The sequence below is a fragment of the Phyllostomus hastatus genome, unplaced genomic scaffold (assembly GCF_019186645.2).
Source record: "Phyllostomus hastatus isolate PE091 unplaced genomic scaffold, TTU_PhHast_1.1 phas_scaffold_182, whole genome shotgun sequence".
Lineage (NCBI taxonomy): Eukaryota > Metazoa > Chordata > Mammalia > Chiroptera > Phyllostomidae > Phyllostomus > Phyllostomus hastatus.
Genome location: NW_025334013.1, coordinates 6,050,631 through 6,077,986, shown reverse-complemented (window position 1 = coordinate 6,077,986; position 27,356 = coordinate 6,050,631). Strand labels below are relative to the sequence as shown.

At 58.4% G+C, this 27,356-nt stretch overlaps 1 protein-coding gene across 1 annotated transcript in view; it reads left to right on the top strand.

Moving 5' to 3' along the window:
- Positions 1 to 1,679: 1,679 nt before the first annotated feature.
- CASZ1 (castor zinc finger 1) overlaps positions 1,680 to 27,356 on the top strand; it is a 148,018-nt gene continuing 122,341 nt past the window's right edge. The window contains exon 1 of the mRNA XM_045858532.1: positions 1,680 to 1,808. The gene's annotated coding sequence lies outside the window, so the exon portion shown is untranslated. The remainder of the gene's footprint in view (positions 1,809 to 27,356) is intronic.

The following is a 27,356-nucleotide window of genomic DNA, read 5'->3' as shown; positions in this document are numbered from 1 at the left end:
GGCCAGCAGTCAACTCCGGGGAACCGAGGGTGCCTTGGACAGGGGTGGGGGGTGACAGTGGAGAGTAATGGGTCAGTGGTCAGTGGGGACTGTTAATTATTAATGTGTTGCTGCTTCCTGTTAATTATGGGGCTAAGGAGTGGAGAAAGTTAAATGGACCCGAGAGGTGTGTCTCGCCCCCAAACCTGGCCTTCCTGTGCAGACAAACCCTGACCCTAGACCTCCGCTGGGTGGGAAGGAGGTGCGCTCCGTTTTGGAGCCGCTTTCACCCCAGCCAGTCTAACACAAGCCGAGGCCACTCAGCCACTAAAGGGCATGGGACGGGTAAGCCTCCTCCCTCAAATCTGGAGGCTTTTTTGGGGACAAGGCAAATCTCGGCCACCTTGGGGACAGAGGGCCATAGAGCCCCCAGTCTCTATCCATTTACCCATTAACTTCCAGCTTAGGCAGGGCGTGGAAGGCATCCCAGCAGATGTCTCTCTTGGACAATCACCATACAGGGCTTCCGGTCACTCCCAGTCCTGAGAAGCTCCGCTGAAACCTCGCAGACTAGGCCCAAAGCCTAGCAGCAATGGTTATCAGCCTGTGGCGTGTGGCTCGTATTGAACGCACTCTGTCGAACACTTCTCAAACCCGTAGGTCCTACTTTGAATTTTTATTCACTTATTCTACAAACCATTTAGCTATTTGGTTTGCCATTGTGGCCCATTTCTCACTTATCTCTCCGTCTGAGTGTTTCCCCCTTTCTTTCCGAGCTGGTGTTATTTGCATCCTGCTCTTGTTCAGAAGGAAAAACAGGCACAGTGACTAGCTCAGCGCGGGGCCCTGGCCGGGAAAGGCAGGGCAGTGCTATTGGGCAGAGGGCTGCTGCTGACCCCCAGCCTCAGCCTGGCACGGCCACCTCAAACCAGCTGGAAGGGGGGCCGGATGGGCCAAGGGGGAGAACAGGTCGTTTCTCCAATGCGGTGTGAAGGCCCCCCCTCCCAGAGACCCCCCTCTTTCACCTGGAGACCGGGCAAGTTAGTTCTCCTGAGACACTCTTTATCCCATTGCCTTGTTTTATTTTCTTCACGGGTCTTTTCACCCTGAAATAATATTATTCATGTACTTTAATGTTCCTTGTCTGCACACACGCACACACACACATACACCTCCTTCATTCTTCACTGCCTATCTGCCCGCTTAAAGACTTATTTATTTCTCACACAACGGAATGAATGAAAAACCCCCTTGCAAAGAATAAGCCAGTGTAAAGCAGATGTGGAACAGTGAGAACATCACGTTCCTAACATCTTAACTTGCAGAAAAGAGCTAGTTCTTCGCGAAAAGTGGCAAGCCCACTGGCTCTCTGGGCTTCAGAACAGGTGAAGAGTAACCCACACGGATCCTTTCTCTCGTCTATACCAGCCTCAGCTCCGCTCATTTGGGGATTGTGGAAAGCTTCTCCAGGCGCAAAAGGTTGCCAGAGCGCTCAGATGCTGTTGGGCTGGCCGCGCCTCAGGGCGCGCGCAGGGCGAGCTCAGCCGGGGCGGTGGGTGGGAAGAAACCAGACGGGGAAGGTCTGGGGGTGCGAGGGCGGAGCGGAGCCCGGCCCCGCGATCCGTCCCGGGTTTTGCATGCCACCCAGTCGCCCGCTCGGCCGCGGAGAATTCCATAATCACAGCGGGCGAGAGCGGAGACTGGGAGCGAAAAATCCGGGATCCGGCAACTTTGGGTAGCGCATGCGCGCCCGCGGCGCTCCATCCCAAACACACACACACATTTTTCCCCCGGACTTGGAAAGTCACCCAAAGCCGCCCCAAGTGCAGGTAAGAGACTCGGCGCTCCCTCCGCCGCGGCCCCCCCACACCCCTCAGCTTCGCGAGCCTCCCGAGGTGCTTCTGCGTCTCGCCCTCTGTCCGGGTGCAGCCCCCCACCCCCGGGGCTGCCGCTTGCTCGCTGGGAGCGGGCGAGCGAGCGAGCGAGAGAGCCAGCCAGCCAGCCAGCCAGCCAGCGCGCGGCGGCTGCCACCCAACTCCGGCCGTGCGGGAGGCAGGGGGCACGGAGGGCTGGCACCCAGGCGCAGGGCGGCGCGTCGCCCGCCGTGGCCAGGGGAATGCCCAGCGCGCGGCTCCGAGGGAGGGGAGGGCTGCTCCTCCTGGGGGTCACTTACTCCAACTGAGGGGGCGGCGGGGTAGGGGAGAAGAGGGGGAGGTGCTAGGCGCGAGTGCAGGACTTTGCAAATAGGGTGGGGGCGCCCCCCGTGCTTCGGGCTTCGGCAAGGGGGGGCAGGTGCTCGCCAATACCGTGTAATCACTCCTTTCCCCTACGCTCCCCCACCCCCAGTTGCAGGGGTTCACGCGCTCTCTAGGGCAGAGAAGGAGGCAGGGGTGAGGGGCACCCGGGGTGACTTTGCAAGACTTTGCCCAGGGGAAGGGGTGGGTGGGGAAAGCCCTCCAGCCGACTCTTGTGCCCCACTACCAGGGTGTAGGTGCCACCGGCAGAGGTAGGCAGTGTTCCCTTAGGTGCAGAGTGTGAAGGGGTGCCTCCGGGTGGGAAAACGCAAGCCATGGGTTGTTTCGATGGGGGGAGCGGCGTCCCCTTTTTCATTTGTGCCTGGGAAGTTTGTCTCAAGTGCGCTGCTCCGGGCGCGGCTGGTGGCTCTCCTAACCCCCCACCCCCACCCCAGTCTCCCCGGGCACAGAGCTGCCAGTGCTGGGCACAGGGAGCCGGGGCACCGGCTCAGAGCCGTGCGGCCGCCGGCCGGAGCCCGCCTGGGTCCGGGGAAAAGTTCGGGGGAGTTGCCGCAGTTGTTGTGTGCGCTGGGAGAGAAGTTGCGCCCCGAGACGTGGGACGCTGGGCGGGCGGGCCGGCGGACGGGTGGAGCGGTGCGCTCCCAGGGGGCTCGGCCGCGGTGGGAGAGGGTCTGGCGAAGTCTGTGCCCTGAGAGTGGGCTGAGGATAACCACGGAGCTTAGCATTTGAGGAAGAGGAGCCCTGAATCCAGGGGCCCACGGCTGAAATGGGCACCAGGTGGAGGACGAAGAGAAGAGTGGCTTGTGGGGCACAGTGGGGCACCAAACGGAAGAGGTCCGGGCCACCTGGTCACTTGGGGTCGAGCTTCAGGGCGAAGGAGCGTGTGGTGGCTGGCAGAGGAGTGCAGGGGAGTGGGGCTCCAGGGGGCGCGCGGGAATGGGGGATAGGGCCCAACCAGCAGTCAGGGAGCTCCTGGGGCAGGGGGCCGAGCCTTGCGTCGGGGGTGAGCCGGCCGGGCGGAGCGGCGGCCGGTTTATTTTTACTCGGTGGCATTTGCAGAATGTGCAGCTGATGGCCGTCGGCCGCCAGGAAGTTTTGCTTTCTGTTCTTTCTCTCTTTCCGAAGCCAGCGCGGCCGGGAGCGGGCGGGCGGGGGAACCGGGCCTAGGAGGGGAGGGGGCAACCGCTGGGGTGGCAAGGTGTGGGGCAGGGGCGCGCTGGGGTGGCGGGCAGGGGCTGGCCGGCCAAGGGCGGAGGGCTGGCGCTGGGCCGCTGCGGAGCATTTGGGCGAATGTCCGTCCCCGGCGTTGAAAGCTCCTCGGCGAGGGGAACAGGTGTATGCGCCGTCAATCACGGCAGGAGGGACACTGGGGGCGTAGATTAAAATAATAATAATAGATTTTTTTCTAGGGGGTGGGTGCAGATTCTTCTTCCAAGTCATCCCCAGCCCGGGTCCAGAGTTGGGGGAGGCGAAGAGTGCCGAGAGAGGCAAGGGGCCGCTTCTCCCTACACTCAAGTTCCTCTTGACCCAGCCTCAGCTTGGGAAGCCGGCCCAGGGTGCGGCGAGGACCTCCTTCCAGTCGCGCTGGGGAGGATGCCGGTGCGGGTGCGGGTGTGTATGAGTATGATTTGTTCCACAGGGAAACAGCTCAACACCCCCTCCAATGAGCCTGGAGCTCCCCCAAACCCGTCCGGATCAAGGGGTGATTGGGGGGATTATGCGTCGCTGCCCCAGTGGAGTCTGGAGGCACGACCCTCTCGGAGTGCGTGGTTGTCCTGCCAAGACCCCGTACATTCATAGAGGTGGGGAGCAGCGAGGGGGGAAGGCCAGGGCAGTCGATTGGCAAAGTTGGTAAATTTAGGAGGGCACAAAGCTGGTACAGGCGCGGTGAGAGCTTGAGAAGGGACTGGAAAACAGATCGCTGGGTAAATTGGTGCGCCCACCCCCACCCCCTCCCACCCTTTGGCGCGCGCGCGGACACACACACACACACACACACACACACACACACACACACACCACGCACGTCGCCTTCCTAAAGGGAGCTGTCCGAGCTGAGCAGGAGCAGCTGCGCGAGGCGTGGTGAGGGGGGTAGTTGGTCCCCCGGGGCTGCGCCCGGGCTGCGCTCCACGTGCCCAGAGGGGGCGCTGGGCTGTTCGGCGCCCAAGCGCAAAGCTCCGGGTTTGCGCCGAGGTGGCCGTGCGGCGGTGAGTCCCGGGCGGGCGGCGCGTCCCGCGCCTTCTTCGGCGACTCGCGCTGCCTCCCCCGACGCCCAGCCGCTTTCCCACTTCCCAAACTTCGCTGTATGATTTGCGTTCCTTCGAGTTCTCAAACCCCCTGAAGGGCAGGGTGGGGAACTTCTCCCTTCGGGCAGCGGCCACCGTTTCTCTACCCTGAACCCGGCGAATTGGAGAGCGAGCACCCCCCCCTTCCCATCTTGTTAGCCACCTTAGAGGCGGTTAACGAGAGTTTATGGGGAATATTGTTGAACTTCAGTAATCAGGTTTCCAGCGATCTTATGCCTCCTGTTTAATTTATTAGACTAGTTATTTATTCTGTTGATGATAATCTGTTGCTGGTTTCTATGGAGATGTTAAACTGATCTCTTTCAGAAATCAAACTCCATATGCACTAAAACGTTTAAAGGGGCAGTGCTTCTCCCTCTCTCTCTCTCTCTCTCTCTCTCTCTCTCTCTCTCTCTCTCTCTCTCTCTCTCTCTCTCGACTTTGCACCTTGCAGAGACTTCGCGTCTTGCTGAGTCTCAGTGCATTTTATTTCCTTCTTACCCAGCAGAGGAGCCGGGAGACTCACGCTTTGTGGCAAGTACAGCTTATTATGGCTGGAAGAAAGCGAAGGCTTTGATCCCTAAGTTGCATCATCATTTAAAACAGATCACTTCACCACCACCCCTTCTCCCCCATCATATAAGAGCAAAATTCTTTCAAGATCAAAGAGTCCAATCTAAAAAAAAACCCCAACTATTGTTTAAAAAAATAGGAAGTCACTCAAATGGGAACCTCTCCTTTATATCTGCTCCCCTTGTGTTTAAAGAATTTTTGGAATAAGAAAAACAAAACTTGCAGCTCAGCTAATTTTTCATACTTATTAATAGTTTATCTTGCCCCCCCCCTTAATTTAAAAGGAAGTTCAAAGTTAGATTTCTCTGCCTGTGGGGGTTGAGGTGTACTTGCTTCTCTTTGAGATTCTGACCATCTGTTTTTGGAAAATTAGCCTCTGGGAAGAGGGAAGAGTTTTTGACTCGAACTTAATAGAGTGCTTTAATTTTTTTTTAAATACTCACCCAAATATTTTAAACTCCCTTCTTCCCTCCTTTTTAGGAGAATATCAGTAAAGTCTGTCTGGCGTGTGAGAACACACCAACTTTTTCTCCTCCTCTCCTTTCCTCCGGCCGTCCTCTGTGGATCTGTGACTTTGCAGGGGGTGGGTGCAGTGAATGAAGAAAGTAAGGCAAAAAAGAAATGGTCTCGCTTTGTGACACTTGGAAAAACTGCAAATCTACTCTGAACGCCAGTGTTTATCACGCTGCCAGAGATGATACAAAGCGATTGCATTTCCTGGCGATCCTTGGGGACTAAGTTGTAGGTAAAACCATTCAATACATTTTTAATATTAAAGGAAGGCCTGGGTTCCATTTTCCTGGAGGTGGGGGAAGTGGCTGTCCTCGTCTAGAGTGGATGCTTTCTGAGTGTGCTTTCCTCCTCCAACTCGAGCCCCCCACCTCCACCCACCCTTGCCCATTTCCATTCACTTTGGGGAGGGGTGAGCCACACACGGGGCATTTGGCGTTCATAAATAAATTTATATCTGGCAGAAGGTCCAGTGCTAAATAAGAGCACTTATTTTAAAAAAGAAAAGAAAAGAAAAGAAACAAAACAAGCCTCAGACTCCACCCCTGCTATAGGAAAGAAAAAAAGAGGTAATTCTTGACTTTTTTTTTTCTTCTGCCATTCTGCTTCTCTTTTATATTATTTTGTTTTGGAAAGGGGTGAAATGGGTGTTGCTTCTCAGGTCAAAGGAGAGAGAAGCCATTCCTGTTCTTTCCCCCCCTTTGCTATATTTTTCAAATTTGTTTGATTTGGATTGCAAACAGAACAGAAGCTTAAGCGTAGAAAAGAGCACTGTAGCTTTAAACTCAGGAGTTTGCATATTCTCCTTGTATCTTTCCCCTTTGCTAATTATTGTGTTGTTTTCAGAGCAAATATGTCATATCCATGGCGACCGGGCAGGTTTATTGTCTTTCTGAAGCAATAGCTCACATAAGTAATTAATGACTTTCTTTTTTTTCCCCTGGCTTAGGTTAAACAGATCATTCAAGGAAAGTCATATCTCTCTCTCTCCTCTCTCTTCTCCCTCTCTCTCTTTTTTAGCCCAGTGACATAAGAACATGAGTTAGAACAAGAAAATACTTTAACCGAGAAGTCAACAGCTTATTTTCCTCCATTTCTTTTAAAAGCTGAAGTGTCAGCTTTCAGACACATGAGGCTGTCATTCTTGCAGCAGGGAGCAGGGCGGCCCCTGCCTGGGTTGGAAATGCTTCTGAAGGTGGTGCAGCCGGGAAGGGCCCGGCGTGGGGGGGAGTGACCTGGAGGAATTTGCTTTGGAGGTGGGGGGAAGCACTCCAAAATGAGTATTTCTCCTGTATTTAGCAGCATTTAATTAAATCCTTTACAGGAAAGAATTAATGAGTTGGTAGTCATGCTCCCCCACCCCCCCCCCCCCGCCGCACCCCTTATCCTCAGATCCTCAGTCGAGTTTAATTGGAAAGACAAAGTTTTTCTTTTTGATTCAGCTCAGGCTTCAACTTTCTCTCGCCTTTGCCTCAAGTGCTTTTTTTTTTTTTCCTGGAAAAGTACCTTTTGGAATCCCCTCTGGTGAATATTTTCAGAACTCTAGTGGGGTTTTGTCCTCGTGTTTTTCCCTTAGACCCACAACTCGAGGCAGGTTTCTGCTTCTCGGGGATTCATTCTGCTACGGTGACTTGGGTTTTTGTAAACTTCACCTTGATGGTGGTGGTCGCGGGGGGGGGGCAGTCTCCAAAGACATAAAATGATATAGATGGCCTGTGTCCCCTCCGTATCTAGTGGACAGTATTGGGGCAGGTAGAAGCAATATTTTGCTTTAAAAAAAAAATCGCCACTTATGTTCCACCCTTTTCCACTAGATCTTTCGCTAATAAGAAGCCTTATGATCTCACCCCGTAACTTTAGAAATACGCTAGCTCTCCAGCTGGTGTTCTCCAGCAGCCCCTCAGCAACCCCCCAACAAACACGCATTGATGAAGCACATTTGTGCTCTGTCCCCCTCTTTTTGAAATTTCCCATCAGCCAGCGTTCTGCGTGTGTCCTTAAGAAGGGGAATGAGATGAAGAGAAAAGCATGTATATTATATTTATCCTCTAACACAATTAAACAAGACATCCCCCCCTCCCCGCCCCCCAGCCATGTGAAGTAAGTTAAAAAGGGCCGTGAGCCCACTGAAGGAGTCTTCCGGCGTTTGGCTTGAAAAATAAAAATATCAAGCAGAAGAGAGATTTATTCGGTATCTGGTTTCCGAAGAGGAGCAGAGGAGGCCAGGCAAGTCTGATGCTGAGACTCCGGCGCAGTTGTAATTGAGCCTGTAACCTCTTGATGTCTATATCAGAAAAACAGACACGGGAGAGGCAGCCGGGGAGAGGCAAACGAGGCTTGTAGAGCAGGGAGCTCAGGGGGAGATTTCAGAGAGAGAGAGACAGAGACACAGAGAGAGAGAGAGAGAGAGAGGGCAAGAGATTTAATTTATAGACATTTTAAGAACCGTAATTTCATTAGGATCTGCTCTTCCCCTTCTCTGAAGGGCAGCGCGGCTGACCGATAAGGCCGGGCCCCCCCCACCCACCCACCCACCCACCCACCGCCGGATGCATGGTGCGGCTTGGTGGGCGCGAACCTGGGCATCCCTGCCAGCGTGGAGGGTTTGTTTTTGCTCTGCTCACTCTCTGCCGGCTTTCTTATTTTGAAATGAGAAAGTCCCAGAGAGCTGAAAGTTAGCCGTGGCTTCTGGCTGCCTGACGAACCTCCCCCGTGGGTACCACACGGCTCGGCGACCGACCGACCGACCGGGTGTGTCTCCCGCCTGGCCTCGGGCATCTGCGCGTTCCGTCTGTCCACAGGCCGCCGTGGTTGCAGCCACCGGAGGCCACGGGCGGTGGGGGGAAGGCCCCCTCAAGTTCACCAACTTAAGTGACTGTGGTTCTGAGGCCAGTGTTGCAAAGGGGGGGGCAGCCAAAGTAGGTCGTAAATTCTGCAAAAATTAATCAACTGTTTCAGAGCTGCCTGCTAACGACGAGGTTGCACAGACGAGCCAGGCCTTTCCCCCGCTGCCCCCGTTCAAAGTCCAGCGGAGTGAGGGGTGGCCTGGGCGGCGGGAAGGGAGAGCGGGGGGAAGTTGTTTCTTTTTTTTTTTCACATCTGAATGATCGAGAACCACCAAGGAGAGGAGAGAAGAGGGAGGGATTTGTTGAATATAAATCCTCAAGTGCCCTTGTTCCATATTGTTGGAATTTCTTTTCCCTTCTGGTCTGGATTTGTCCTGTGTGTCTTTGGTGGAAACGACACGTAGGAAGAGAGCAAAGGGGAGGGGTGGGGGAGAGGGAGGGAAGGCTGGAGGGGGGGCGGGGAGAGAGAGAGAGAGGGAGACATGTGGCTCCTTCGGAACTCATTATCATTCTTAATAAGTCTTAAGGAATAAAGAAGAGCATTGAGTGTAAATGCTGGGTAATCCTAACACTTCTCAAGGTGAGAGGAGTCTTGAGGACACAGAGAAAAGGGAGAGGGGAGGAGGGGGCTGGGAGGCGGGGGCCCAAGTGGCCCTGGAGGAGTGGCAGGCCCCAGGGTTTGGGAGGCTCTGCAGGAGGCCTGCAGGCTGGGGTGGGGGGCACCCAGAGGAGCCCAGAGCCGGCGGTCGTCTGAGATGGCACTGGGGACCCCCAGGAGGGGGACTTGCTGGTGCCGGGAGCAGGGGTGCCGGGAGCAGGGGTGCCGGGAGCACGTGCCCTGGGGCGGCCCTGCCTCGGGTTGTTCCTCCCGGCTCTGCGGCCAGCTCAGCCTGTCCCCTGGCCTCCGGCTGGGCTCCTGCGGGGCTGCACCACATTGTCCTCTCCGGGAAAAGGCAGAGAGACAGGCCTGCGGCCAGAGCGCAGCTCCGGACACTAGGTGGCTTAGAGGGTCTGCGAGGTTTTCCAAGAGGAGCGCTGGCGGCCTCTCTCCTTCCCGCCGGTGGGCCCCCCCGCCGGGCCTGGCCTCTGCCGTCTCAGGGCCTGCTGGGGCTGCCCGGCCCAGGGGCATGGCTCAGCGCCCGGGCCTGGGCTCCCAGTCACCAGCTTCCAGGCAAAGGGAAGATGAGCTGCGGGCAGCTCCCTTGGTGGGGCGGGAGGCAGCCAGTCACTTGCATGAGGGACACTTGTAGGAGGGACCATTGGAGCCTGGCCCTGTGTTCTCTGACACCTCGGCTCAGGGCGTGAGACATTGCTGAGCCCATGGGGGGGGGGTGTCTTTGCTTCTTCCTCCTTTGAGTTCATGTGCCCCCTGTGAGAATCCTCTTAATAAAAAAACAATCTCATAAGCATAAATACTGCTTATACTTTAAGGGGTTTCACACATCTTATAAACCCAGCTAAGGACCCTCTAGGGTCCCTTGCTCTGGTGGGCTTCTTTCCAATTCTCCAGGACCATAGGGGGTCAAGGGGGGAGTGTGAGGAGGCAAAATCGGTTGTGGCTGCCACTCCCCACCCCCCCGCCCGCCACAATGCAGGGAGGGCCGCATGGAACTGTGTGACACAGGCCCCCCCCCCCAGGGGGATGGGGCCACCTGCAGGTTCCCCTCCGAGGGACCGTACCTGCTCAGGTAGATGCCCGACCCCGGGCCAAAGGCAGCCTCCCCCTCCTCCAGCTGGCCTTCTCTAGGGCTCCGAGGATGTTTGCGGAAGGGGCTCAGCCAAGGTCACGTCCGAACCATGGATCGTTTCCTCTGGGGAACAGGGGGGACGCGACTCAGGTTCAACTCACTGCAGTCACGTCCTGCATTTTTTAACTGTATGTTTCTTTTGGAAAGCAACTTCGGGGAGAATGCAAAAGGGGGTGCGTGGGAGTCGGAGATGAAGGCTGGCGCCGGAGCTGGTGGGAAGCCCAGAGGGAGAGCAGGATGGGTTAATGGCGGGTGGATTCTGCTCTTCTGTTGTTTAAAAGCAGTAATAACCAAATTGCATGCCCTGCATGTGCCTCACTGACGAGATTTACCGAAAGGAAGCCGTGCTCTCTCTCTCTGCTGCTGGTCTCGGGGTGGGTGAGCGTGTGTGTGTGTGTGTGTGTGTGTGTGTAAATGAGAAGAAGGGGTGGGGGATTAGCTCTGCCAGGCTGGCACCCGTCCCCAGCACTAATTGCTGGCAGAGTACCCACAGGGGCTGTGCCAGTGTCTCCAGCTCCACCCGCACCCCTTGCCCGCGGGGAGCTCAGCTGTGCAGCTTGCTGTACGAGGGCCGTTTCCGGCCCCGCTTGTCCCAGAGGCTCCTTGGGGAATCTCGGGGAAATCAGATCCTTTGGGGGGGGGGCCGGTCTGGGGGGCTGAGATGGGGTGAGCCTTGGGTGGTCCAGAGACCCTCAGAAGTCTAGTCACGGACATCAGGAGACCCCATCCCCGTTCTAGCTCTGCAGCAAATCTCTGTGTGGCCTTGGGCAAGTCACTTGCCCTCTCTGTGCCTCAGTTTCCCCTCTTATCAAATGGCCTGTGACCCTACCACCTTCACAGGGTTGCCCTGATGTGCAGCTGGCCTTGCAGCTTGAAAGCCCTTTGAAATAATGAAGCATGATGAAGAATTTGTCATGGCCACCTTGTAGGGGGTGCCCTCGGTGTCAGATACGCTGGTTTTATGTAAAATGGTCTCCGTCTCAGAGGGGGCCCCTGTGACCTCCACCCCAGAAAGCCGTGGGCCCAGATGTAGTGTGTGATTTGCGGGGTGCATTTCTGCATCAGGTTGCAGGTTAGTTCTCTTATTGCCAGGAGCTTAGGCTAAGTTGGGGGGCTGTTTTTAGGCAATATGGGGGATCCCATTGAGGATGTGGGGTGCCCTATGCTGTTTTCAGCCACTGGTTCCCGAGGAGCTGTATATATGGTAGACTGTGCATTCTGGAGCCAGTTAGCTGGAGATCGGACTCGTGGCCATATGTCAGTTAGTTAATGAGCCTGTGCCTTGGTTTTCTCATCTGTAAAATGGGGAGAGCAGCGCCGACCTTTCGGGGTTAGATGAGCTAGGACATGTGAAGGGTGCAGACCAGGCCCTGCCCCTGTGTGGGGCTGAGTGTGGACGCGCTTGCTGCCCACCAGGGAGTCCCGTGGGAGGGAGAGTGGCGAGAGCTCACCCTCTGTGTGTTGGGGCGGGGGCTGGGCCCTACTGGGTGCTGTGGTGTTGGTGAGAAATGATGAGTTTTGTGTTTTTCCTCTCGGGGCTGCCAGGGGTCCCCCTGGTATTTTTGGTGATTATTCAGAAGAGGACGAGAAGCAAGACAGGACTCACATTTGGAGTCAGACCCCAAACAGGTAGGGGCTGCTGGTTTCTCTGTCCCGCTGTGGTCAGACTGATGTTCCTGGAGCTCGGGGTGGGCCGGGCCGGGCAGTCAGAGGGCGTGGTGGGGCAGAGAGTGTTGCGCTGAGGCTGGGGGCCGGCACCCTCCCCCCCCAGGCCTGTGTGCTGGGCTCCGCTCCGCCGGAGGCGGTGCGTCCGGCGGAGGTCAGCGGCGAGCTTGCGGAGTTATGCTGAGTCCCACGTGAATCGTGGTTCTCCCGGTTGGGCGGATGGATCCCTCTCGCCCTTTGTCTCCACATCTGTGAAGTGGAGCTCGGAATCCCCATCTTTCAAGAATTAAGGAGAGGGCAGGCATCGCGGCCAGCATTTGCTGGGGTTCGACTTGGAGCGTTACGTCACGGAACGCGCTTTAAACGTGCCCCGTAGGGGCTGCGGGACGGGGGTAACGGGCCAGCCTTGGGCCCAAAGCTGGGTTCCTGGGTGACTGGAGCTGATTGCGGAGGCTTATGTGGAGCTGGGGTTCCCCCTCGCCCCCCATCTTTCAGTGACCCTGCCCCGCGGGTGCCCTTCCCAGGCTGGGTGGAGGTTGGAGGGGAGGGCCAGAAGAAGAGGCGCAGGCGGCCTGCAGGCGGCGCCCTAAGGACGCAAGGGCAGGGGGGCTGCGAAGCGGGGGGCACTGGAGGGGCAAGGGGCTCTTATGGAAGATGAGGTGTATGAAACTCCATCGGCCTCTCCCATTTCACTGTGCTGTGCCCAAACACCCCGGTTCCTGTTTCACTATCTGAGATCTGGGAGCAGGTTAATTTCCATGACGAACTCCAGGCCACATGCTCAGAGGATTTATCTAATTAAACTGATGCTCTTTTTCTAAGAAAGAGAGAGAGAGAGAGGAAAGGAAGGGAGGAAGGAGAGAGAGAGAGAAAGAAAGAAAAAGCAAGAGAAAGAGAGAAAGAATGAGTGAGCAAGAGAAAGAAAAGGAGGAAGGAAGGAAGGAGGGAGGGAGGGAGGGAAGGAGACAGGCTGGGGGCAGGCCAGAGGTGTCTGAAGGGTCGGGTAGCAGCGGGCGGTGCCGGTGTGGAGGCGGTGGCCTTCCTCGTGGACCACGCCTCCATCTTCTTCCGAACTACCTCTTGGGCTGTGAGGAAAAGGGCAGCCGGAGGGGTCCCGGGTGTGTGCTGTCCCATACAGGAGCCACTAGCCCACGTGCCCATTGAAATGAAATGAAATGAAGACTTCAGCTCTTCCATGAACCAGACACAGGTCAAGCGCCCTGTAGCCACGCGTGGCTGGTGGCTCCTGACCTGGGCAGCACAGGGAGACTGGCAGGCACGCCCCCATCATCACATGCGGTTCCACTGGATGGGAGGCGTGTCCGAGGGGTGCTTCCGTCAGAGCCCGGGCTACGGGGATGACCCCCCCGGGATGGTGACAGAGGTGGGGGCTGGCCAGCAGGGACACACCCACGTGTCCCAGAGGGTCTCTACCTGGGGCCGAGGCCTCTGCGGTGCTAGGGCCGCCTTCCCCTTAGATTCCACTGCGGGTCGCCTCTCTCCCGGGGCAGGGAGATGGGGTGAGTCTCGGGTTAAGGCAGAACGGGGTTCAAATCTTTCTCCCGCCTTTGGTCTCGGTGACCTCAGGTGGGGTTCTGGACTCTCTTGGAATTGGGCTGACAGGGAACGGTGCCTGCCTCATTGGGTCCCTGAGGTCAGTGGGCCAGCCGACGGGCACAGACATGAAGCAGAGCGCCGGGCACATAGTGAGCACTCAGAAAGTGGGGGCCGCCGTGATCATCATAATTATTATAATTGTTGATATCATTTCCATAATGATTATTGAAGAGCTTTTGTGGCTGCCAAGTTCTAGTCTAGGGACACTCCTGACCAACTTCTGACTTCTCCGTCATCCACGCTTCCCCGCGTGAGCTTCAGCGAGCCTCCTGCTCCCCAGCCCCTTTCTTCTGGAAGCTTCTTTTGGATCCCTCCTCCCCATCCGCCCTCTCTGCGGACAGAGGGAAGAGCTGGAACTCCCCTGAAATGAACTCTTGCAGGTCCTTCTGCTTGTGAGTTAGAGCCCCTACCCTGCCCACACGCATGTGCACACGCATGTGCGCACACACCGGCCAAACTGCATTTGAAAACACCCCGTGGCGTAAAGTGGGGGGGGGAGGCCCAGATGTGGCGCTGGCGGGGCCGGCCGGGTCGTTCGGGGTGGGGGTGGAGCCGGGGCCTCCGGGGGCGGGGGGGGGGGGAGCTGTGTATGCGTCCCCGGACATTGCCCAGCGCCCTGTGTGCTAATATGGAGCTGAAAAGCCCCTCGCATTGTGCGGGCCCCTTTCCCCGTGAAAAGGCAATGGAGTCAGTGTGCTCCCAACGGATTGGAGCTGACAGCGAATGGGAATTTGGCAGCGGGGAGAAAACAGGCTCGCTTGTCCCTCCCCAAACGGCCGAGGGCTGTTTGGATTTCAGAGGGGTTTTGGAAAGAACGATGATTTCCCTTTATAGGTGTCAGCATGATCAGCCTGCCCCAGCCTAGCCCCCCCACCCCAGGTATGCCCTCCCCCTCCCCCAGGTTGCTGCAGACCCCCCCCCACCCCCCACCCCGTTGCCTCCGTGGCTCCGCCGGCGATCCCGAACGAGTTAAGGGCTGAATCAACTCGAGACCCAGCTGGGCGTTTTGCTCCGGGTTCCTGAATGAAGTGATGTGCTGTGCTCAGCACGACTGGAGACTGTCTGCCCCCGGTGGCCCGCCCGGCCCCCACCCTGCGGGGACCCACCAGCTTTCCTGGGACCTGCTGCTGGCCGCCAGGGAGCATGGTGGCCCGTGCTGTGGGGACCGTGCCGGGCACCCCCCTCTCAGTGGCCAGCTTCCCATCGGAGACCCAGTTTCGTGTTAAAAGAAAGGGCGCACCGTTTCAAGCGGGCATCGTCCCTGGTTTGCAAAAACTTGCCATCTCGAGGGGTCGTGTAGGCCAAGGCCCTGCCCCCCACCCCGCCGCCCCGCCCCCCAACTCCATAGTTCTCCTCTCTCCCTGTCCAAACCAGTACACCCGCCAATAGCCATTTACTTGTTCCTGGCCCTTGCCAATGGCCGCATGGCCCCAGACCTCCCCACTTAAACATTCTCAGGGGAGCCAGGGAGGGGGTCCTCCTGGCACCTGGCAGATGCTCCTCCAGCCACCCCACATTCATAAACCGGCATCTGTTTGGCCCGGCCATCCTCTCTCTCAGTGGAGGTGCTGAGTCTGCCCTCTCTCTGGAGGCCGTGGCGGGGGTGGGGGGGGTCAGTAAGAGGCGAGGAGAACATTCCTTTCGGCTGAATTACATACGGCCTGCTTTGGGGGGTTCACGCATCCCCCGTGGCTGGGGTGTCTGTCGGGAGCCCCCTCTGGGAAAGGCCTGGTGGAGGGTGGCGGCTTCCAGAGCTAAGCTGGGCGAGGGGCCCCGTGTGGAGGCACCGCTGTGAACTGGTCCCTCGCACGGGGCCAAATCCTCGCCTCCGTGTTTGTCAGTGCCATGACCTTGGGCACCCCGACCCCTCGGGAGCCACAGTTTCCTCACTGGTGGAAGGGGAATGGTAATAGCGTCTGTCGCCTTCTGTGAAATGAAGGGAAATGATGTGGCTAAGGGACCTGGCCCACGGCAGCCAGGGGTACCTGTCATCACTACTATTGCTGTTACTGCTCCTTCCTCCCCATCTGCCATCAGGAAGGCCGGAGGCGGGGGGGGGGGGGGCCGGTTCGGCCTGGCCCTGTGTTCGGGCTGCTGACCCGGCAAAGCAAACATGTGGGTCCAGCGCAGAGCCCCGGAGGGAGCAGGGACAGAAGGCCTGCGTGCCCAGGGCTGGGCTCGGGTCCCCGAGGTGGCGGCCCTCGGGGCCGGCCCGGCCCACCCGGCCCAGGGTGGAGTCGGCTACCAGATGCTGGCGCCATCTTGGTTTTCCTTGGCTCTTCCTCAGCAGTCGGGAGTGGCCCTTGCCCTCCCCCGGGAGCAGGTGGCCTTTGCAGCCTGGCACCTGTTCCTGAGGGCGGCTGCCAGGAAGGTGCAAACCTGGGGATCGCCCCGTGCGTCCTCCGAGTCCTTCCACGAGGCCTGTTTGCTGCCTGGAGGGGCTAGCCCGGGCCTGTCCTGGTGGAGGAGGTCACAGAGGGGCCTGTCTCTCGTCCCAGAGTCCCACTTGTCACCCTCCAGGTGAGTCTCGGGAGAGCCAGGACCGGCATTCCCGAGGCCTGGGTGGTTGGGGGAGGGGGGCACCTGGGGGTGGGGGCAGGAGGAGATGGGGGAGACGGAGGTGCGTGAAACCGGAGAGGGTGCAGGTGAAACGTCTTACTTTTGTCCCCATGGGGCAGCAAGCAAGCAGGCCAGCCGAGTGGGTTTTGCATGTTCATGCCAGTGAAAGAGAAAGGAAACAGACGTTTACCGAGCACCAGCTACGTGTCAGATGCGGTGCCGTGACTTTCTGTGGGACTGAAGGGCACAGGACAGGGGGAGGTTCAGTTCCCGTTGCGCCAGCTGGGGCACAGTGCTCAGAGAGCTTAAGTCCTTCGCCCGCGTTCCCGCGAGGGGAGGGCCGGGGTTTGGAGGCAGGTGGGTCTGGCTCTGGAACGCACGCTTCTGTCCACGCACTGGGGACACGGAGCCATGGTTTAGCCGTTTTTGAAAGTAGAGATAAGGGGAAAAAACGAACACCAATCATTTAACTAAGGCAGCACTACCTGGGTTAGCATGCAGTGCATTTATTTCCTCCTGGTGTCTTTCTCCTTTGGCGACTGGATGTGTTTTCATACCTACGCATTCTACCTCGTTAGAATCATAGGAGAATATGGTTTTGGTGGAGACCCAGGGCGAGGTGGGAGGGTCTCCCGCGCTGTGGCCACGGGGGAGCGATTGATTCCCAGCAAAGTGGAGACCTGGGCTTGGGCCCGAGCCATCGCTTCCGTAATGAGGTTCCTGCCGTTGCGTCGGGAAAAGCAAACCGGGGGAGCGGGGGGCGGAAAAGACCCTTGCCGCCTCTCCTGGGTGGGTTGTGCGCCGTTAAGTGGTAGAATTTTCCTTTTAACTCACTTCCTTCTGGCTTTTGACAAATGGGAATATTTGTACCATTTTCCCAAATGACCTCCTCTCCTTGGGGTAATGAGAAAATGAAAGTCTTTGCTAAGTGCTCGGAGATATTCAGATATAAAATAGGAGAACAGCATGTCGTCGTGGGCCCTTTGCTGCCAGGGTGCTGTATGAGGAGGAAATGGGGCTCGAGGGGGTGAAGGTTGGCGCCAGGATCGAGCCGGCGTGGTCTCCGGGCACCGGGGCAGGGGCGTCCGTGGCCCTGCCACAAGATGGGCCGGGCTCTGGCGGTGCCTCTGCCTGTCCTCCAGGGACACACTCCAAGGCCAAGGTGATCCGAATCACTCGGGCAGAGCCCCCACCTGGGCCAGAATCGCGTGGATAATGATTCAGTCCGTGGCCAGGTCTCCCCCGGCTACCCCTTCTCCTCCCAGTCTTACTTCACGGCGTCGGCCCAGGAACAGCCCAGCAGAAGAAATACTGGTGACCTCCGCGAGTCATAATCCCGTAGATGGTTTCGAAACGCAGAAAAAATGTTTATTATGGGAGTGGAAAAAAAAAACACCCCGAAGGCCAAGTGTTGTGAACGCCGGGACAGAAACTATCTAGAAATCACAGCCGCGTGGGGACAAAGCGTGAAAGGCAATCCTCCGAAACGAAAATTACAGCGTCCGGGCCGATGGCACGGTGGCGATTTGTTTGTTATTTCACAACGTTTTCTTTAAATTCTCCCCTGTGATTAAAAACCAGCAGTGCCCACGGGTCGGCCCAGCAGGGAGCCCCGGGGAGGGGGAGGCGGCGGGGCAGCACCCGGCGAGAGAACGCCTGTGCCCACGGCCCCCGCAGGGCGCTGAGCTCACCGGCTGTGCCAGCCGCGGAGACCTATGAGATCTCCAGAAGCCAAGGCGTATCGGTGACTCAGACCTCCGTGTTGTGCTGTTCAACAATAGCTTTTGTCCTTTGCCCAAAACCCTAGGCCAGCGTGGTAAAAAAAAAAATTGTAAAATTAAGAGAGAGTTTGTACTTTCCTTACCAGTCTGTGCCAGCTTCAGGTGCTTTATTTATTCAAGGTGGAGAGGCAGGGAAGGTGGGGTGGGGGTGAGGGGCAGACAGAAAGGAAAAGAAAAACAAGGTAGAACTCGGACAAGGCCCAAGAAACGTTTGGGCCTCAGCAACAAACTTCCTTTTGTTTCTCCAGCAGGGAGGGGAAAATGAAGGGAAAAAAATGCAGAGGACCAGCCTGAACCGAGTGAAACGCCTCACGTTTGCGCGTGGGGTTGCTTCTTGCAGTGGGTTTTGCCTTTTGCTTGCGGAAAATGGAAGCTATTTCCTGACATTCACCTCTGGGCCAGAATGTGATGAGGTGGCATGGAGGCGCCCGAGATGAAAGGGCCGGAGCAAGGACGGCCAGATTGGGCTCTGGTGACCGCGGATGTTTCGCAAGGCGGTTCTGGCCAATGATGCGCAGCCGCCTACAGCTTTTGCCCTGACTTCCAGTCGGGTTCGGAGAAGATCCCTGCCTCTGGGTGTCCCAGAAGTGGCTCCGTTCTAGTGGGGCTCGGAGTTCCTTGTGATCAGGCGTGAGGATAAGTTGGTCTTGTACCAGTGTGGACTAGAACATTCCTCCTGGTGCCCACTGGACAACCACTTAAGAATAAGATTCAGGAAGAAAGACCTTGAGAGAGGAGAGTTGGGGATAGGGTGTGTGTGTATGTGTGTGTGTGTGTGTGTGTGAGAGAGAGAGAGAGAGAGAGATTGTGGGTGGCAGTGTGTGAAACTGTGCGAGGGACTGTGTGTGTAAGACTGAGTGATTGTAAATGTGATTGTGTGTGGTTCTGTGTGTACGTGTCTCCCCTTTCGTCTTAATCACTTCTTTCCTGGCGGTAACAGCCAGGGAAATAGGAACACCTCTGGGGGCCGGACATCTGTTTTTTCCTGTACCGTCTTGTCCCCCTGCCCCAAAGCGGCTCTCCTGGTGAACCCTGGAGGCAGCCTGGGCCCTGGCTGATCTGTGTGACTCTTTCTTCAACATCAGTTCAAAAGATTGGGTAGGACTCATTAATCCAGGACCTTGGCAGTGGTTCGACCGGTAAGAGAAAGGAAGCTTGTGAGTTAGAGGCGAAGAGAGCCCCAGAGGCCCCCAGTGGCCTGGCCTATGCGGCTCAGACGCCCGGGTCCGAGGCCTGAGGTGGGGGGCCCTGTTGCTGGTGCTCCCCTGTCCCCGGGCCGGGGCCATCTCGGCGACGGATCCACTGTTTCGAGCTGCAGGGCTCCGTGGGCTTCTGGATCCTTCGGTCCTGGTGACCCTTCGTTCCTGAGAAGGCAACCCAAGGGTTACTGTGCTTCTTTCACAGACAAAGCAATGGGCCCAGCGAGGGGAGGCCCCTTGTTCAAGGTCACACAGCTGGTCAGTGGCAGATCTGGAACCGGGACAGAATCTTTGGGCCACTGGCAAACTGGGTCATCTCCCCTCCGCCCCCCCCCCCCCCGATGGCTCAGGGCAGGGATGACCTGTCCCGGACAGGGGATTCTGCTTCCCTCCGCTCCCAGGAGACCAAGGGACTCTCCCGGAGGATCAGGTGTTTCGTGGCTGGGGTTGGGGGTGACTGATCCTCGGGGTTTAGGGACACTCCCTGTGGAGGAAAGAGCACCCACCCCTGTCACCCACAAACAGCCCCTTCCCGAGACCTCAGCTTTGCTGTCTGTGGAGTGAGTAAGAAGAGGCTGCCCCCCGAGGTTCCTTGTCCCTCCCCACTCCAGGGCGGCTGAGCTTCCTGCCATAATCCCGAGTCCCCTGCTGTGCCATGCAGCAAACCCTCTCCCACAACCTGTCAAACCAGAGATGCCAGTTTCACAGGGCGCCCAGGAGCTCCCTGCCAGGGAGAGAGCCTTTCCAGGCTGGCCCAGCACGGCCCCTGGCCCGTGCCCCCTGCACCTGCCTGTTGGTAACTGCATGTCTGAATGGGCCTCGCATCAGAGCCCTCTGGCTTGAACTTGCCGAGCGCCGAGAGGCTGAGATGTGAGGCAGCAACGAGCCGGGGGCGAGAAGGGGTACCTAGGACGAGAGGCAGCTGTGGCGAGAGGGGTAGGCGCCATGCCCGGGGTGCGTGCCGTCTGGGCAGGAGGTCTGGCTTCCAGCTGTGGGGGCCCCGGAAGGGCAGCGCCTGGCAGGAACGAAGCCACTACTATGGAGATTAAGGGGATGAGAATGTAAATCTCAAGTAAAAAGGTAATTGAATGTAATAGCAAACACTGCTCGCTCTATGTTAATTTTAGCTCTTCCCCTGGATACAAGGCGCTGTATTAGTGTTTTATTACCATTTTGTTTGCACTAATAAAATAGTAAAATTTATTTCAAGGAAGTTGAAGGATGGTTTTACAATGCAAATTTGAAGAAATTGGACTTTTCATTTATGCCTCTGCTATTTTAAACCCTGACGGGTGTAAATTAGCTCCAGAGACCGAGCAGACCCCATGGACGGGGACTTGAAGGGCGGGAGCCGTGGCGGAGGTTCCAGACCAGCTCAGGGCAGAAGGCAGAGAAGGCCCCACGGAGAGCGCGGCGGGGGGCGCGGGGGGCCCGACCGGGTGGGGCGGGGTGACGGGTGAGGACGCACCAGGCACGAGTGACTGTGGTTGCGGGCAGGCGCGTCACGCGCCGAGCCTGCGCGGAGACACGTGGCCGCAGACCTCAGGGCTGTGCCTTTGCTCTCTGCCCTTTGGCCTCCTCCCTGTCTCGACACTGAGCTTCCATACACCTGCTGAACCCCCAAGGGGAACTGAGCAACCTCTCTCCTCTGCGCCTAGGAAGAAGGGGTCGACCAGATGTCCTATTCACTCGTCCCCCTTTTCAAGGGGCTGTAGTTGCTTGAGGGCAGTGATGGGAGCCTGGGGGAGAGGCCCCAAGCCCGCAGTGAGCCAGGAAAGAGACCCAGATCGATGCCAGCCCTGGTGGAGGCTCCTGGCCCGTCCACGTTCGCCCTCTCCGTTTCGCCCTCTGCCCAGGGCATACCTGAGAAACTCAGAGCGGGACATTTCCCATCAGCCACCTCCCCACCCATCACCTCTTCAGGTTGGCCCGGATGGCCCCGGGTTCGGTCACGTCAGTGAGCAAAAAGGCTAGAGGACTGGATTTTTTTTAAACCCGGTCGGCGGAATGTAGGGGCCTGGCCGACAGCGTAGGAAGGCGGAGGAGGGACCGAAAGGGGTGACTGGAGAGTTTCATTTTGAGTTTTGGGAGATGATTTCAGGTTGGTTCTTGTTTTATCCAAACCGGTTTGTTTATCTCTGAAAAAATTAGCAGCAGCCATGGCCCCGAGCGATGCGCGGGGGGACCAGCTCCCAAAGGCAGGGACCCGAACAAGTGTTCCGATGTCTGGCGAGGCCGGCAGCATGTACTGCCCAGGGTCCTCTGGCCGCCTGCCTGGTGCCGGGGAAACGGGGAGCCGGTGACACCGGTTTCCAGCCCCAAGCCCGGGTCTCGCGGGGTTTTTCTCAGCGTGTTCTCTCTCCCTCGCTCGGGAGCAGGGTGTGTGTGTGTGTGTGTGTGTGTGTGTGTGTGTGTGTTCCGTGTAAAGGTTCGAAGTGTTGATACTGGCGAGGCCAGAGGTGAGGAGAGATTCTGAGCGCAACGCCGGCGTAGAAACGGTGGCAGCAGCCACTCGGGGGACTCAGGCGACTGCAGCAGGTAGAGAAGCCCTGGGTGTCAGCGCTCTGCTCGGGGGCAGGGGGCGGGGGGATGTGGCACTGAGGGAGAGGAGGGTGGGCACAGGCTCCTGGCCTCCCCTGGTGGGTGAGCCCTCGAGGGGCCGCAGGGTCACACTGGGAGCAGACTCGGGTGCTGAGCAACACACAAGGGTCAGGCCGGCCCCCAGAGGCAGGGCCAGTGCCCTGTGTGGTTATCGTTGGAGCCAGAAGTTTCTCCATCTGGGCCTTCTGGCTTCCTCTTGGGTCAAGGGGCTGTGGATGAGACCTCTTGGGATGGTAGGGTTTAGGGAATGCACAGAAGGCAGGGGACTCCAAGCCCAGGCCTGCGACAGGACAGGAACCTCCTTCCAGCTGCTGGGGACCCAGGAGACCCTGGTGGCTCTGGGCCCCTAGCTGAGGGGGCAGAAGGGAGGACTTGAGCCGGTGGGCGTGGTCAGGTCCAGGGCAGCTTTGCAAGGGCTGCTGAAAGGAGACACAGAAGAGGTCCTTTAGCTCCCGAGACGGTCTGCAACCCTCCGAGAGCTCGGAGGTGCCCTCCCGGGCACCCACGGACTTAGAGAGCTCCAGACCCGGGGGCTGCACTCCCGGTGCGTGGCAGCCCAAAACTGTAATTAGATCAAGGAGCAGACGCGCGGAAACGGGAAAAGGGGATTAGCGGTGTGGCCCGCTCGGGCCCGGTGGCGGAGGTGGCACCGGGCCTGCCTCTGGGCCTCGACCTCTGTGCTGGGATCACAGCTGCGGGGGTCCACCCCTGAACGACCAGGACCCCGGGTGCCCCTCTTTCTACTTATCTACTCTTAACGCCCCCCCAAGGCACCTCTGGGGAGGTGCGCTCTCCTAAGTGGCCACAGGAAGCCCTGGAAGCTGGCCGCCCCATTGCTGCTTGGTCCTGTTTGATGTTTTGGGGGGATACATGGCCTGGTCTACAGCACCTCCTCATTTCCCCCTTTTAATTAGGAGAAAAGGTGGCCAGAACCCCTAGGTGTCTGCCCCATAAGCCCCTGACTCTTCATCCCATCCTGCTCGGCCCCCTGGGGTGCGACGGGGCATCCCCAAGTATCCCGAGCCCCCTGCTCAGCTTACCTGTCCCTTCCCCACCCCCTCCCCCGCCCCCCTCCCCTGCACCTGCCAGCTGTTTCATTGACTGTCTGGCTTGGCTGCCACCCGCCCTCCCCTCCCAGGCCGGCTCCTCCCCCACCCCTCCCCCCAGGCCCACACCCCCTCCCTTCCTGTCTCTGCCCACGTCTGTCTCTACCTGCCCGCCCGTCGCCGGCACACCTGAGGATCCGAGGCTGCCTAACGGAGCGCGGGGATGGCTCAGGGTGTTTACCAGACAGCCGGGATCAGGCATTAAATCCTGTTGCTGTCTTCCCAGGGCCAGCTTCCTCAGATGGTTTTCCAAACTCCTAATCTCAGTGCCCACATCCCTGCCCAGCCCATGTTTGATGGGAGCTTTCCTTTCCGATTGAAGCTGAAACCCAGCAGGATCCGTCGCGGGGTTGGGTCTGGGCTCCCACCGGCGCGTGATGATGTGGAGGTCCGGCCCCTTCCTCCCCAGGTCCTCCTTCCTCTCCTGCTTCCTTTCTTGGGGGATCTTAGTGAGTGGGGGGCCGGCGCTCCGCCACCAGGTGTTCCGGAGCCTTCTCGAGTGCCCCCCACCCCCTGCTGCCAGCGAGGTCACCAGGCCACAACGTAGGGGCGGGGGCCGAGGTTGCTGGCAGCGTCAGAGGCCGAGGGGGCCCAGCTTGGAGATGGCCTGCTGTGGGAGTGAGCCAGGGGACCACAGCCCTGCCCAAGCCCACCCTTGTGGTCCTTCCCACTCAGAATAAAAATGGCCGCTGTGGGGCTTTGCTCGGGGTGCCAAATGCCCTGGCCTTCGCCCAGGGGAGCCCACAAAGCAGGCCTGTTCGCCGGCAGTGTCTCGGCCTTGGTTTTGGAGATGACAGCACTGGGGAGGCGTGTCCCTGTGCAGTGCCCTGGGTGGACACCTGTCCTCTTTGAGATGGCCTAGTCCCTGGGGCGACAGGAGGGGCTCAGGTGCTCCCCAGTGAACAGGGACGTGGAGGGGCCCAGTGGGGTCCACTCTTGGTGAGGGGGAGAGGCAGCTCCCGGGGGTCTCCCTTCTGACGGACACCGAGGCTGGCCTGCCCGTCCTGGACGGCAGGACCGAACGCAGAGCAGCGCGCTCAGCCCCGCCCTTGGCCTTCTCTCCCAGACGCGAGGCTAGAGGAGGCAAATTAGCTTCCTTCCCTGACCCCCCTGCCCCCCACCAGCTGGGAACTTTCCATGAGGGAAGAACAGGACTCCACCAACGGTGGCAGCTCGGTCGGCCCTGGCAACCTGGATCTACCCCTTTGGGGTGCCCGGGACCGATGGACCAGTCCTTTCTTGGAGCTGCCGTGTGATCTGGACCAGCCCGTCTGATCTCAGCCTCTCTCTCCCTGGCCACGGGCTCCCTCCGCTTCCCTTCTCCGGGCCTCTCCTCCGCCTTCCCCCAGGCAACCAGAGGTCTCTGGGGCTTCCCGACACCAGCGCGTCCCCCTCTCTCCGGGCCTCCAAACCTCGGTCCTCCTCCTCCGGCTCTGGGTGTCCCATGTCTCCGCCCTGTCACCGTTGCCTTGGCAGTCGGCGCTGCCCTGGGCTTTCCTCCCTCCCTGCCTGAGCCCGGAGTGATCATCACAGCAGCAGAGGGTTCTCCGGGACCTGGGGGAGCGGTCACGAGCACAGGGCAAAGGGTGCCGCCGCCAGCTGCACGCTGAGTCCCCCGCCGGGACCCTCCCTGTCACCAAGGCTTCTCCAGTGACACAGGCCTGAGCTTCCGCAGGAGAGTCCTGGGGGGGGCCAGGGTACCCCAATTTTATTCAGAGTGTTCTTTTGCCAGTGTGGGTTGGGCAAGGAATGCAGGGCGAGAGGGGAAGAGAGGGCAGCGAGAATCTGGAAGGCGAGAGTTGGACCAGTGAGGAGGAGAAAGAGGGAAGAGGTGACATTGATTAGTCAGGAAAACTTGTTTACTGGCTTTGCTCAGGCGCCTCCATGTTGAAAGTCTACATTGACAATAAGTCACTAATTAAAATACAAAATGAAGCAACAGCTATGTTTTTTTTTCCCCTTACACTTTAATTGCATGATTTTTTGTGATGTAATTTCTGGAAACACCCAGCGTACCTCACAGGGCTGATTGTTTGATAAACCAGAAGCACCTGAAACCAGCTCCCAAAATAAATATATAAGTCCGAGGGGAGCGTGCGGTAGATTGGAAATGGCAGAGAACTGCAGACAGCAGGGAACCCAGATCCTCCTCCATCATCATCATCACCATCATCATCATCATCATCGTCAAAAATCTAAGCGAGGACATTTATCTGTCCTGCCTACCCTGAGACCAGAACAATCCGTGCACCTCAGGGGGGAAACGCTGAAACGGAAACCGGCCCAAGTAGGGGCACTGCCCCCCTGTCCCCGACACCCCAGCTGGCACCGCGGCTCAAAAGCAGAAACTACACGGAATCTTCCCTGATTCCACTGCTAGCTGGGCCCAGTATTCGCTGGGGTGTCTTCTTTCCTCACGGACCTTTGCAAAGGGGTCTCCCCACTTCCTTGCCCTGAACCTCGACGCAGTGCCCAGGAGGAGGGGCGGCGAGCAGGGGCAGCGCCGCCCTCCTGGGGAGAACCAGCCTCCCCACGCCCACAGCGGGCAGGCAGCGCGTCCCGGTCCTGGGCGGCTGACCCAGAGCTCCCGGCCCTGTGGGAAGCGGGTGAGAGAGGGTCGTCCACGGTAGGAATGGCGTGTGCTGGCTGTGCCAGCAGCCCCGTGGCCTGCTGCCTGTTTAAAGGTGCAGGCCTGGACGGTTGCAAAACCGCTGAGAAACCTGTCAGGAGCCGACTCCAGGGCGGGGCCGGGAGGCAGCCGGGTCCCACCAGTAGCCTGGCTGCTGGGGAGCCCGAGGCCCAGCATCCTCGGCGGGCCCCGGGCCTTCTGCATGCTGGGTGCGTGGGCAGGGGGACCTGTGACCACACCACCTTCTCCTTTCCCGTCCACAAGCTGAAGGCCCAGCTGGCCAGGGGCCCCATTAATCTCTCCATATACCCTTCTCCTGGTGGTGGGGGCAGGGGAAGATTTGCCTCCTTCTAGGGTCTTTAAAAAAAAACATTTTCTCCCTGATTATAACTTGTGCTTACGGTTCATTAGAATACATAAAGAAGTGTGAAGGAAATAATTTTGAAATATGTAGTGTAGTGGTTAAAAGGATGGGTTAGGGGAAGAGAGAGCCCTGGGTTCGAGCCCCAGCTTTGCCCACCCAGCGGTGTGACTGCGGGGAAATTGCCTAATTCCGCTGCACCTCAGTTCCCTCATCTGTAAAGTGGGGCCAGCGATCCGGGGGCGGGGTGGGCAGGCAGTGCGGCAGCCCGTGTAAAATCCTGATCACACACTGAGCCTGGCGCACGGAGCCCGCACACTTCAGCTGTCCGCCATGGGACTTACTGCTGACCATTCCGCTGCCCGGAGATAACAGGCTGTAAGACGTTTATTAAGAGACTTTTTTTTTCATATCCTTGAAATTCTCTCTCTCTCACCCTGAGCTGTCCAATATAGTAAGGCCTAAGTCACATGTGGCTATTTAAACTTAAAGTAACTAAAATTAAGTAAAATTAAAAATCCAGCTCCACGGTCACACCCGCCACATTTCAAGGGCTCAGTGGCCACATGTGGCCAGTGGCGGCCACGCTGGACAGCACTGAGAGGTCTGTCGGGGGGGGGGGGCATTCCGAACCACGGAGTCATCTGGGCTTTTTCACATCGTTCTCCTGCTTTCCGTAAATGTCTGTCCGTGGCCGCGTGGCAGTCCACGCTGTGGCCGGACCACGCTTCTCGCTGGCGTGAGTTATTTGTGGCCGGACTGTTGGAGCATCCTATGGGCTCTGATTGGACACCGGGGTTACCTGTGCCGGCGCGGGCGCTGGGATGCTTCCTGATTGGTGCCAGGCAGCCAGGGATTCTAAGAGGAGCTGATTGGCTTTGAGTTGGCGGTGCCAGGGGCAGGGGTGGGGCTCTGCTGTCCCCTAGTCAGCCCCGGCAGCACAGGAGGGGGTGTCCCCTCAGCCAGCGCCTGAGGCTGGCTCATCCGCACGCTTCCCCTCACAGGGAGGAGACCGGGAAGAAGATGGACGTGCCTCAGGTAGCAAAAAAGGAGCTATAGTGACCCACCCTCCACTGAGCGCCCCCAGGTGGCCTTTGTTGTCGGGGGGGGGGGTGAATGCCGTGGTGGGGTGCTGGTCTGCCTGACTCCCGAGGCCTGTGCAGGCCTCCAGCGCCCAAGGAGGGTCTCCAGGCCCTCAGAAGACCCCTGACTGAAGATAGTTGTGAGATTCCAGGGTGGGGGTGCGGGGGTCCCCAGTCAGGGGGCAGCTCCAAGAAGACGTTGCAATGGCGGGTGACCATCCTGTGACAGGAGTTGGTGGAGTGGAGCGTCTGGGTGCTGGGGCGATGCCAGCGTGGTGGCCCGCGCCTCCTCCCCGGTCTGGGCGGTCCACGCCCTCCCTGCACAGCGAGGGGCAGAGCTCTGGGTGGGGGGCCGCGGGCAGGGCCAGCCAGGAAAGCAGCCCAGTCCCGGGGGCCGTGGGCAAGACGGATCGGGAGAGCCGAGGCCGGCCCTGCTGATGTGGCCCTTTCTGCTTGCCGCGGGTCGTAAAATATGGCTCAGAGTTTCATTACGGGTTCTATCGATTATCTTCTGGGATGGATGAATTATAGAGAACATTAAAATTTTTTTTTAAAAAGCA